Source organism: Pinus tabuliformis, chromosome 7 (assembly GCF_031772625.1).
Source record: "Pinus tabuliformis cultivar Carrire ecotype Pingquan chromosome 7, CPIR1, whole genome shotgun sequence".
Classification (NCBI taxonomy): domain Eukaryota; kingdom Viridiplantae; phylum Streptophyta; class Pinopsida; order Pinales; family Pinaceae; genus Pinus; species Pinus tabuliformis.
In genome coordinates this window covers 1,629,110,027-1,629,121,042 of record NC_142293.1, presented here as the reverse complement: position 1 = coordinate 1,629,121,042, position 11,016 = coordinate 1,629,110,027, and the positions used below count along the sequence as shown (strand labels likewise).

The following is an 11,016-nucleotide window of genomic DNA, read 5'->3' as shown; positions in this document are numbered from 1 at the left end:
TCTCTCAACATTTGTAATATTATTGCTAAAGAGAATGGAGAGAAGATATTGGAATACCAACCCTATAGAAATCACAAATAAGTAAAAATAAATAATAATTGCTATTTATTTAGAATACTCCTAAGATTAAGATACATTCAAAAAAAATATCTAACAAGTAAAAATAACCAATAATTTCCAATTACTTAATATACTCTTAAGATGTATTCAAACAAAAGATGTACAATTTCCCTTTTGGTTAAGACAAAAGAAACATGGAAGAAAAGCTATGTCTAAGAGAGGTCGTGGAGGTAGTACAGGGAACAAGTTTAGGATGTCTCTAGGTCTACCAATGGCAGCCACGGTGAATTATGCAGATAACACAGGAGCCAAGAACTTGTACATGATTTTTGTGAAGGGAATCAAGGGTCATCTCAACAGACTTCCTGTGACCTGTGTTGGGGATATGGTGATGGCCACTGTTAAGGAGGGAAAGCCCGACCTCAAAAAGAAGGTTATGCTTGTCATCATTTTTCGCTAGTGGAAGCCCCGAGTACCGAAATGATGGCGTTTATATGTATTTTGAATATATTGCAGACGTCATAGTAAATCCAATGGGAGAAATGAAAGGTTCCGCTATCACAAGGTCCATTGGGAAAGAGTGAGTTGATTTGTGGCCTAGAATTGCCAGTGCAACAAACACTATTATGTAATTAGAGTGATTGTACAATATGCTGAGTAGTTGGTTTGGTAACATCTTTTAGGGGATTTTGATAAAACTAGAAGTTTTATAGTTGCTCAATTTGTGTTACACCGAGATAACATCTATGTGAAGTGTTTGGTTGCGTTTTGAGTTTAAAAAAATGTACAATTTCCATTTATTTAACATGCTCTTAAAATGCATTCAAACAAAAGATGAATTGCTCTCTAATAAATACTAACAAGATGTTGCAAGTGGTTATGCAAACAGTTGATATAATTTTTATTTCCGCAAGAAATAACTTTACTTTCTCTGCATATGCGAAAAAAAAAAAGCACCTTCCTATAATGTATTTCATTACATTACTTATTATATATTATATAATTTAATATATGAATAAAAAAATTAGTGTAATTTTTAAAATTATGTATAATGAAAGTGAAGTAAGTCACTACTAGTCTGGTAAAAAAATATTTAATTTTAACACCACATATACTCACCCTAAGAGCAATCTAATTAATTAATAATTGGTTACCACTATACCCTTCCAATATAAAGGAGAATGGATGACGGGACTGTTCAATTAGATATAAATTCAAAAGTTACATACAAGCATGATTAACAATAAAAATGATCGAATGGGCAATTAGAACATAGGGCTGTCAGGCCTGAAATCCTAACCATCTCAACATCAAATCACGAATGATGTGTGACCATCGTTATTGACACTCATATGCTTGCACCACATTAAGTTGGAGATTATGATTATGAAATTACTTCCATCTACTTCAAAGACGAAGTGAAAATTTTAAAATTCCCCACACAAAATAAAACAAATGATATGCTAAACTTCAACACAGTGAAAGCAAGGTAAATGTTTTTGGTAGAGCAAGGAAAAATAATCTATCTACCAACAAAATATTATTATTAAGATCATAGTAAAACTCTATCAAATTTTAAAAACCAAAAAACAAAAATTCAAGTCAAAAACAAAAATTCAACTGAATATTGTTATTCAACTAGTATTCAATTAAGAAAGTTTAATTTGTCATTTTTTTTTTAAAGGAAATCACCTTTTTTTAACTTTAGGGTGAGAGTGAGTTAATACAATACTGTTTATAGGTAATAATATTTTTCATTATCATATCATTTATAGGGAATTGAATTTGAATGAGGGAGATAATAATCATTTTACCCAACCACCCAAGATAACCCCTATTTACTTAATTTCCTATCTTTATATCACCTGTCTTTTGAAATATTTTAACCCGAACTAGTTTCTCTGATTACCCAAATCTACCCATGGCTATTTTGTTAAAGCTATGGTAAAGCTAAAATGAATATGAAAATCATACATATTTTTACTTTGACATAGATGGACTATAAATTGTTCATAGCACATGTAAAGCCTAACCAATATTTAATGAAAGTTTTAATATTAAGATGCATTCAAACAAAATATACTTTCTTTTTTGTCATGTATTTGAGATTTAGGACTATTAAAAACTCATCGTATTGTAATGGATTATTAAAAGAAATGTATTTAATTTGTATCTCTATGTTTAAATGTATGCACTTTTATCTGAAAAGAACCTTGGTTTGCACACAACCATGATTACAAAGAAAAATTCGTATTTACTCCATGATATATAATATTCTTAAATAAAATTTAAATATTTTCATAATAGTAAGAAAGACAAGATCCACACATTATTTTCACCTCAGGCAATTAAGATTTGTTGAAATTGCTTAAGCCATGCAAATCAATCTAAGATAAAAGCTGGAAAAATAAATCATGAGCAATGGAAATGTTTGTAATAAATCATTAGGGGATACATGGCCGAATCATGATCATAGATAGATTGCCTTCACTGAGATATCTATTTCCTACCCAAAAGTGTCGAGTGAAGGAATACTTTGAAAGTTTTGTTTCAATCCAAACATTTTATACTTTTTCCTTATTTTCAAAGAACAATCTATTTAGTAAATCCATTGTAATAATGCAAATTATTTCAGTCTATATAATTTTTTATTGTGTACGCTGGATATTTACAAATCAGTGGCCCTTTCTTACCCTATTCAGAATTAATGAATAATAAATTGATTTGAAAGATGTCCCTACATTATATCTATAACCTTATATCATTTGAGAGTAACATTTACTCATTCATAAGTTTCCAAACAGATTCCAAAACCCAATAAGCACAACTTTGAACCGATCTTCAATATCAACAATTTCGATCATAATGATTTAAACTTTAAATGTGTGTGGAGGCAAGGTCTAAAAAAAAAAAAAGAATTAATATGGTTCTAGTTTATAATACATATTTCATTCAAGTTAGAAAAAGATATTACAAGGACATTAATTAATATTGTGTTTTATTTATTTATTTGAAATTCTAAATCCATTATTTAATTAAATATTAATCATGTAGGTATTAATACTTACTTGCAACAATTTAACCCCTACTTCCTCTGCAACATATAAGTATTCAAACTCACAGGAAGATGCTTAAATTTACATGACAATTACCTTCCTCCCACTAATAACAAGATGAATGGTGAAATTTCCCTCCATCACAAAATATATACAAATAAGGAAAATTCCTAACAAAAGCTAGCTGAACAAATGAGATAATTGAATTGAAATGAAATGAAATGGCTTTTAATGACGTCCACAAGACCTCACGATCTACAACTATTTCATATATGCCATAAAGAGGCCAGTTACAACATGCCAGAGACAACCTTTTCGCATATGCCACAAATACAACATGTGATGCAACTATTTCATATATGCCATAAAGAGGCCAGTTACGACATGCTAGATACAACCATTTCGTATATGCCACAAAGACAACATGTGTTCGAACACTTGAATCCACACAACTAGGGAAACAAATTGTTCACCAAACCACTCAATCTAAGACCCTCTGACAATTCTTCAATTGTTCTCACCAATACAATATAATGATAAAAACTAAAATTTTAATATATCACAAAAAAAACCTGTCTAATATTTTACATTAACAAATAGATTAATAGCCGATAATGGCTCAGACATCCGGCACCGGAGGGATGACAATTTCGGTGAAGAGTACACCAGCAACCGAGTTAACGGCATGACTGGACTCACAGGGAGATGGCTTAACCGGCGGCGGCAGACCAGCCAAACTAGCGATCATTACAGATCGCGCCACAAAATTCAAAGCATAAGGAGAATAAATACCAGGACACCTGGAAGGAAGCCGTATCAAAAGACATCAGTGACATTTATGTTCACGGTGTATCAGTCAGGAAGGCTCAAGGTACAGAGCATGGTGAATCGGAAGGAGGGCAAACAGGGTCTGTCCGACTCCATTAGCTTCCATAACAACCGCTCAGAAGTACAACACACTTGGCAAATTGATCAATGGCTCATACGCAACCACACTCATTCTAAATCGACCGGCATCAGCCTCGCGTGTGTGGACCTCAATCGATTTGATGGTAACAGTACTCCTACCTACAGCAGGATCCAGACCGATTTCAGGAGGATCAACACCCGCAAAGGCTATAAAGCTGCGGGCTTTCACTTTGTTCTCACTACTGTGTCTTTTCATAGTGCAGACTTAACTTCAGTGAGCGAGAGGAATTCTGGTTGGAAGAAACATAGAGAGGTCAGGATGGAAGCCAGTGGTTGCCGTTGTGATGCAGCAAATCAGGACCTGCTTGAGGCGAAGCAAGGTTATGAAACCCGTGCTGCCGCTAGGAACAAGCGTAAGGTAGCGGAGCTGGAAGCTAAGGTGAAGCAAGCGGAGGAAGGGCGCACGGAGGAGGAGATTGCTGCGGAGGTCAATTGGTTGAGGGACCCTGGAACACCTTCGAAAAGGGCCACTCAATTCGTTAGGACGAAGGCCGAAAGTTGGCGCACCAAAATGCTCATAGCCAAAGCCTTGGAAACTGTGGAGAATGAGAAGCAGAACATAGTAACTGAAGTGATCCTTACGGAGGAGCAGATGGGGAAGATAATCAACTATAACAACTCTCTGGAAGGGCGGATCAACACAGTTCATGAAGCCGTTCAAATTGTCAACAGGAAGCTCACCCTCCTCATCCAGATTCTGAGAGACACGGTCAATGCTGCTCCCGGAGCCTCGCAGCCTGCCAAAACAGGGGCAGAGGATAATGAAACTATTGAAGCAATGCAAGCCAGGATGAATACTCATATGCGGCAGATGGGACTGGACACCATCAGCCAGATGGGAAAATTCATCTAGCTTCGCTCCCGGTGTGGCTCTCCTCGGCTTTATATATGTCTCTGTTACAGTTTGTCTATGTATTTGTCATGCTATGCACTGTCTTAGTTGTGTCGGATGATAGGAACAAGTTCAGGTCAAGCTACCCTGCGAGGTATGCTGTTTACAGTCCTGTTTTGGTGAAATCTCTGAGCAGATGTTTAGATATGGTTCACTGTGATTCCCTGCTTTCGATCCGCCATCGCGGATTTTTTGTACTATATTTTGTTATATAATATAATCTCCTGACTTACACAAAAAAAACAAATAGATTAATATTTATAGTCAAAGAATAACTAATTCGTAGTGAATTATGAATCAATTGCTATAATCCTGCCAAAGAAAACAAGTCATAAGGTTGTTTATTTCTTAATGTTTATTTTTTAATTAAGTATTATATATATTATTGTTATTTATGTTATATATGTGTATATGACTTTATTTATTGATTTATTCAAATAAAAGAAAAATTAAATTTATTCACCACAAGCAAAAATATACAATTCAAATATCCCACGAATTTATGGCCACACACAAATAAGAATTGAGACTAAAAATAAAATCAAAGAAACAATAAGTAAGATATGATTAAATAATGATGATGAGTCAACCTGCATTCGTGGATACCGACCAATGTTGGCTGTCCTAACTACTGGTTTGACAATGAGTTATGATAGGTTTTCCCATTGTGTCAAAAAAAGGTATGGTAAAATAAAAAATGGGATTGTCGGCTAGGTATGTGGGGCTTGCATGTAGTCCACATCCCTGAGCTATTGAAAGGAGCCACCAGAGGCTTCCCAAGGAGGATCCCCCATTAGCTATTCCTAGAAGAATCTTAAAGAAGTAGAAACATCATAAAATGGAAAGTAAGTAGAAGTGAGTAACAATGAGGGTGGATTCATTCTATGAGATGGAATTGTCATTCACATGTAGAGAGGAAAATGTAGGCAACAAATGGGAGCCGACCCAAATGATACTTCTTCTTGTTTGTCACTACCAATCGAGAGTGAAAGCAAAGGGTGTGATCAACTGTTGAAACTATTGGGAGTGCTTAAACTATGGATGACAAAAATTGTATTGTGCAGAAGATGGCTTGATAGCAAGTGGTGGCCTCATGTGACTTTTTTTTATTCAAGTTGCTAAATGACACCCATTCCATTGTAGACATGAGAAACAACTTGATATGGAAAAAATGCCAACCTTGTGGTAATTCTTGTACGAAGTGTTAATCTTGTGGTAATTCTTGTATGGAGTTCTAACCTTGTCGTAATTCATGTCCTCCACAAATTGTTTCCATGTACAATCTTTCCTTGGTGGACTTTGACTATGATTTTTATAGTTCTTTTTTTACGAATCGTATGAATTATAGGCTTGAATTTAAGTGACATTAGGGTTTATCCTTAGATTTAAATTTTATAAAATTGGGGATCCATATATAATTATTCACATACAAGCCCTTTATTCTTTGGAAACATTGACCTAGTTTCCTCTCGTAATGGCGAGGGTACTTTTGACATTAGACCTAATGGAAGTAGAGGCACTTTCATTGATTTGGAATAAATCTCGTGTATTTGTAGGACACACAATATATGCATTTGTTGGTTACTGTTGATGATGATGATGTGTTTTAATCACGTCCATGAGGCTAAGCAACCTATGGGACCCACAATTAGTTAGCAAAAAAAGCCTGCACAACCCAAAACGTTGTGCCTTATCTCCTTTTCCTTGCATCTTGGATCTTCTAATGTGTATCTTGACCAAGTAATCTGCATCTATTATTATCTTTTTTTTTCAAACAAATTATTTGAGTTGTTTATTTTTAGCGTTAATATAATTGTTCTGGATATCCTTGTAAGCTGCCCATTCCATGATGTAATGTCATTCTATCTCTACCACTTCTTGAGTAAAATACCTACACCTTTCTCTTCCCACTCCTCTTTAGGTATCATCCGTCTTCTGGTTTTACATCTAAGTTGATGTGAACTAGTTCTTATCTGAGCGATTAACATTTTTGCTTTCCATTCCCATGCAGGTATTCTGTGTATGGTCATATGTAGGATTGAAATGTTTGATATAGTATTCTTTTTTCCTCCCAAGTGGCCCTTTACACACGTGTTCTTTGAATTTTCCTTGCACATACTTTTTTATTCCCCCTTTGTTATTTGGACATTCACTTTGATAATACCCCACTTATTCATCTATTTGATGTTTTGTTTCATCTATGTGCTCTTCCCTTTATTTAATTTCTCTAGAGCCGCCATTTTTCGCTAGTGATGAGTATCCATGTTCTTTAACCTTCTTAGATAGGCTAACAACCAAAAAATAGTTGCTTCTTCATTGGGGAAATCACCAACCTCTGCCAAGACAATCTCATAAGGAATAGTTGCTTTAATCTTGAGGCTGTTTGTGATTAAATGTTTTTGTTATCTCTCTACATGTCTCCACTTTCTTGTTGAAGCATTGATACCCATACTTCACATCTGTATAGTACCACCAAAACCATTATAAGCCCAAAAAGAGTCTACTTAGTAAGCTCAACTCTTTTATATCTATTTTGCAATGAGTATACATTTCTCCATACCCCTTGTATCCTTTTTTCTCTACATGTTTCCTAGTTGATTTTGTTGTGGAAATCAAGGCCAAGGTACTAATATTGATTGACCACCTATAAGGGGTTTCCTTCAAAAACAACTTCCCTATGAACCTTCTTTCTCTTCAAGGTAAAAATCATGACCTTAGTCTTGCTAGTGTTCACCTGCATCCCACTTCATGACAAAATAACTCTACAACTTTTAAGCGTTCCTTCAAACCTTGTGTTGTTTTTGTCATTAAAAATTAGATGATCAACATAAAGAGGCACATTGATAAAATAATTGGTCAAGTAAACTCCCCCCCACCACCAAACTTTTCTATCCACTCCTCTAATTTGTCAATGCATGTAACAAATAAAGTACAGGGTAATGGGAACCCCTACTTGACCGCAATATCACTTCCAAAACATTATGAGAATCCCTACTTGGTTCGAATTTTCACCTAGAATTGGTCATACAACCAATGGATGACAACCATGTATTGTTTTGAAATTTCTAATTCTTCCACTCTACTCCACAATTTGCTTCTAGGTATTATATCAAAAGCTTTCTTGAAGTCAACAAAGAAACAAAATACCTCCCCTCCCTGTTTATCCTGAACCTTCTCGGTCAAGTGTTTAAGTGTAATGCAATGGTTGATGGTAGGATGCTTTTGCCTAAATCTCACTTGCCCTTTCAATCTCTTTCCCTTCTTTTCAACCCAAACACGAATCCATTGTTCTATCATTCTCCCAAAAAGTTTACCAAAAAGAAGATTGATCATTATAATGCGATAATTTGAAGGATTGTTGATGTCACCACTTTTTGTTGATTTTTTGTAGCTATGGTCAGTCTTCACAATTAATATTTTAGCCCTTGAAATATATATAACAATAAATATAAGACATGTTCTTCATGTCGGTTCAAAAGAGAAATTTTGAATTTTGAAATATGATTTTTTAGCTCCAAAAGAGATCAAGTCGGACCTCCTCTAGGTCAAGTAAGCTCTAGTTAGAGAGACACCCATTCGGCCAAACATATCTCTATATATACTCCACTTGACCTCCTCCTTCAAGACAATTCAAATCTCACAAAAGAAGACATCTTCTGCTCATCTATCTCTAGATGAAGAAAGACAAGAGAAAGGAAGGACAAAGTTGATATAGCAATCTAATATCTCTTTTATCATTTGTTCAACATCGCATGTGTGACATAAGGGATGAATTTCTGAACCATAACAAAGTAGTAGGACCAAAATTTATTGGCCCTAGCAGATCAGACCAGGCTGAATTGTTTGGGTAACAAATTGACTTGTCTAAAGGGCAGTTTGACTAGTTGTGACTAGAGATGTTTTACTAGTTAGTTACTTTATGTTGACTTGAAGAATTAGATGTATCTCTGTTGGAATAAATAATTTCTTTAAGGAAAAGGTTGTTGTGTTTTTACCCCATGTGTGTTCTCCCAGGGTACAATATTTGTGTCTCTTGTTTTGTTATCTCTTTATGATCCTACTGTCATAGATGTTTATACTGTTGATATCTTCTGTGTAATTTCTTAATGATGAATATGAATATGAAAATGATTAAATCATTAGAAGTAATTATTAGTTTAGAAGACCTATGAAAAATCAACATGGTATTAGAGCCGGTTAAAAGAGTAGCCTTGAAGAAGTTAGTTTTCTTCCAAGTCACCCTCTAGGATTTGTTCTAGACTTAGAAATGCTAGTCTATTATGGAAAGGAAGAAATATATCTCAAAACAAGCCAAGATCTGTCTCTTTTCTTGCACCCTAGAAGAAGGCCAGAAATTTGTCTCTCTGGTGATCAATTCTGAGATCACAAGTCTAAATTTTGTTGTAAGACCGAAGCTTGTGAAAAAGGACCAAATGGCCTCAGTCCATCTTGTATAGGTCAAAAAGTCTCAGGACTAGTTGCAGGAATCTGAGAGGCCTCGGGGTTGAACTCTGAAGGAACTTAAAATCAAGTTCAAATGATCTGGGCAAACTAAGCCACAAATCTTGAAAGGACTAAGAAATATCAAATCACAGATAATAGTTTTTAAGGAAGATATTCTTCTATTGCTGAACATGCATTTATGAAATGCAAGACTAATATCAAAGAAGTCTAACCGAAATTTGGAAAGATTGTAGGGCCCGATCAATTAATTGTGGTGAAAGTGCATGTCAAATCAGAGGTTCAAGGATCATGATTGGAAGGCACATTATAAAATTTGATGAGTCCGATATTGAAGCCATACTTACAAATTGATGAAGTCCGATCAAAATTTATAGGCATAAAACTTTTCTTATATTTCTAAGACCCGACCTAAGGTCGATCTCATTAAGGCCATCTTTTCTGAACCTCATAACTGAATTGAGTATTAGGTATCATACTTTGATAATGGGATAATATGAATCTCCTTCAAATGACATATTATGTGCCTGTTTGATGAACCATCCTGAAGCAAAGGAATCCACATAAAAGTGATGAGGATTTAATTCTTCATTCTTAACTATGGGGTCAAAATTTGTGAGGATTAATTTGAACAAAGATCAAGCCTCTAGGTATCAAAATCCAAAAGGAGGTTACTGTAATTACAGGATCAAGTCCAGGATTGTATACATGAAAAAGTATTAAGCCTGTTGGTGATTGAGTCTATGCAACATTGATTGACCTAAGCGCGAAGTCAAGCAAAGTCCTGAAAGAAAAAGAAATCCTTCCAAAGTTTCTCTATGTGATAATGAGAATGAAAATATATGAAGTGTTCCATCATTACTATCCACATTTTTCAAAACTATTGGTATAAACACAATTCGATCTAGGACCATATTCAAGAGATCTACCATATCCGAGGGCATAATTCTTCTATGAAGTTCCCACTTAAAATGAGCTTGTATAAAAAGGGAAAATTAGATAAGTGTTTTGGTTTGCAAAAGTGACATGGATGACTGTGATGAAGATCGATGCAAGGGCTTCTTAATGCAATACATAGAAAAAAGGATAACAAATTCTTTTAAGATACCAAGTCTCAGATTTGATATCTTATGATGCGAGTCCAAGAGTGGTGTAGTGTGTTTGGAATGTGTTCTCAATGTATGATTTTTGGAGTAAAGCTTACCTTAATGTTAGAAAAATGAACCTTATGGAAAGAAGTCACATTCTTATCTTTTATGAGTTCTTGAAGAGATTAATAACATGGTAAAAAATGATTCAAGGGATCTCACTAAAAACTCTGTTGCATGGGTCAGATCTCATTAAGGAACATGCAATATTAATTCAAGATTTAGGGCCTAGACAAAAGATCACGTTCAAGCATGTTTGGACAAGCTTAAAAGGTATTCATATGAAGTCCATTAGTAAGTGTACAAGACTAGGAGTTTTTGATTGGTATAAAAAATTTCATAAGGATGAAGTATCTGCAATATCCATGAAGGAAATTTTGAAGATTGTTTGTCTACCGTAATTGATAAAACAAGTTCTCTTTAAAGACTT

General features: G+C 34.7%; 1 pseudogene; it reads left to right on the top strand.

Annotated features, from left to right (window-relative positions):
* The first annotated feature begins 268 nt into the window (after positions 1 to 268).
* LOC149254500 (large ribosomal subunit protein uL14x/uL14z/uL14y pseudogene) lies at positions 269 to 692 on the top strand (annotated as a pseudogene).
* Positions 693 to 11,016: the final 10,324 nt, after the last annotated feature.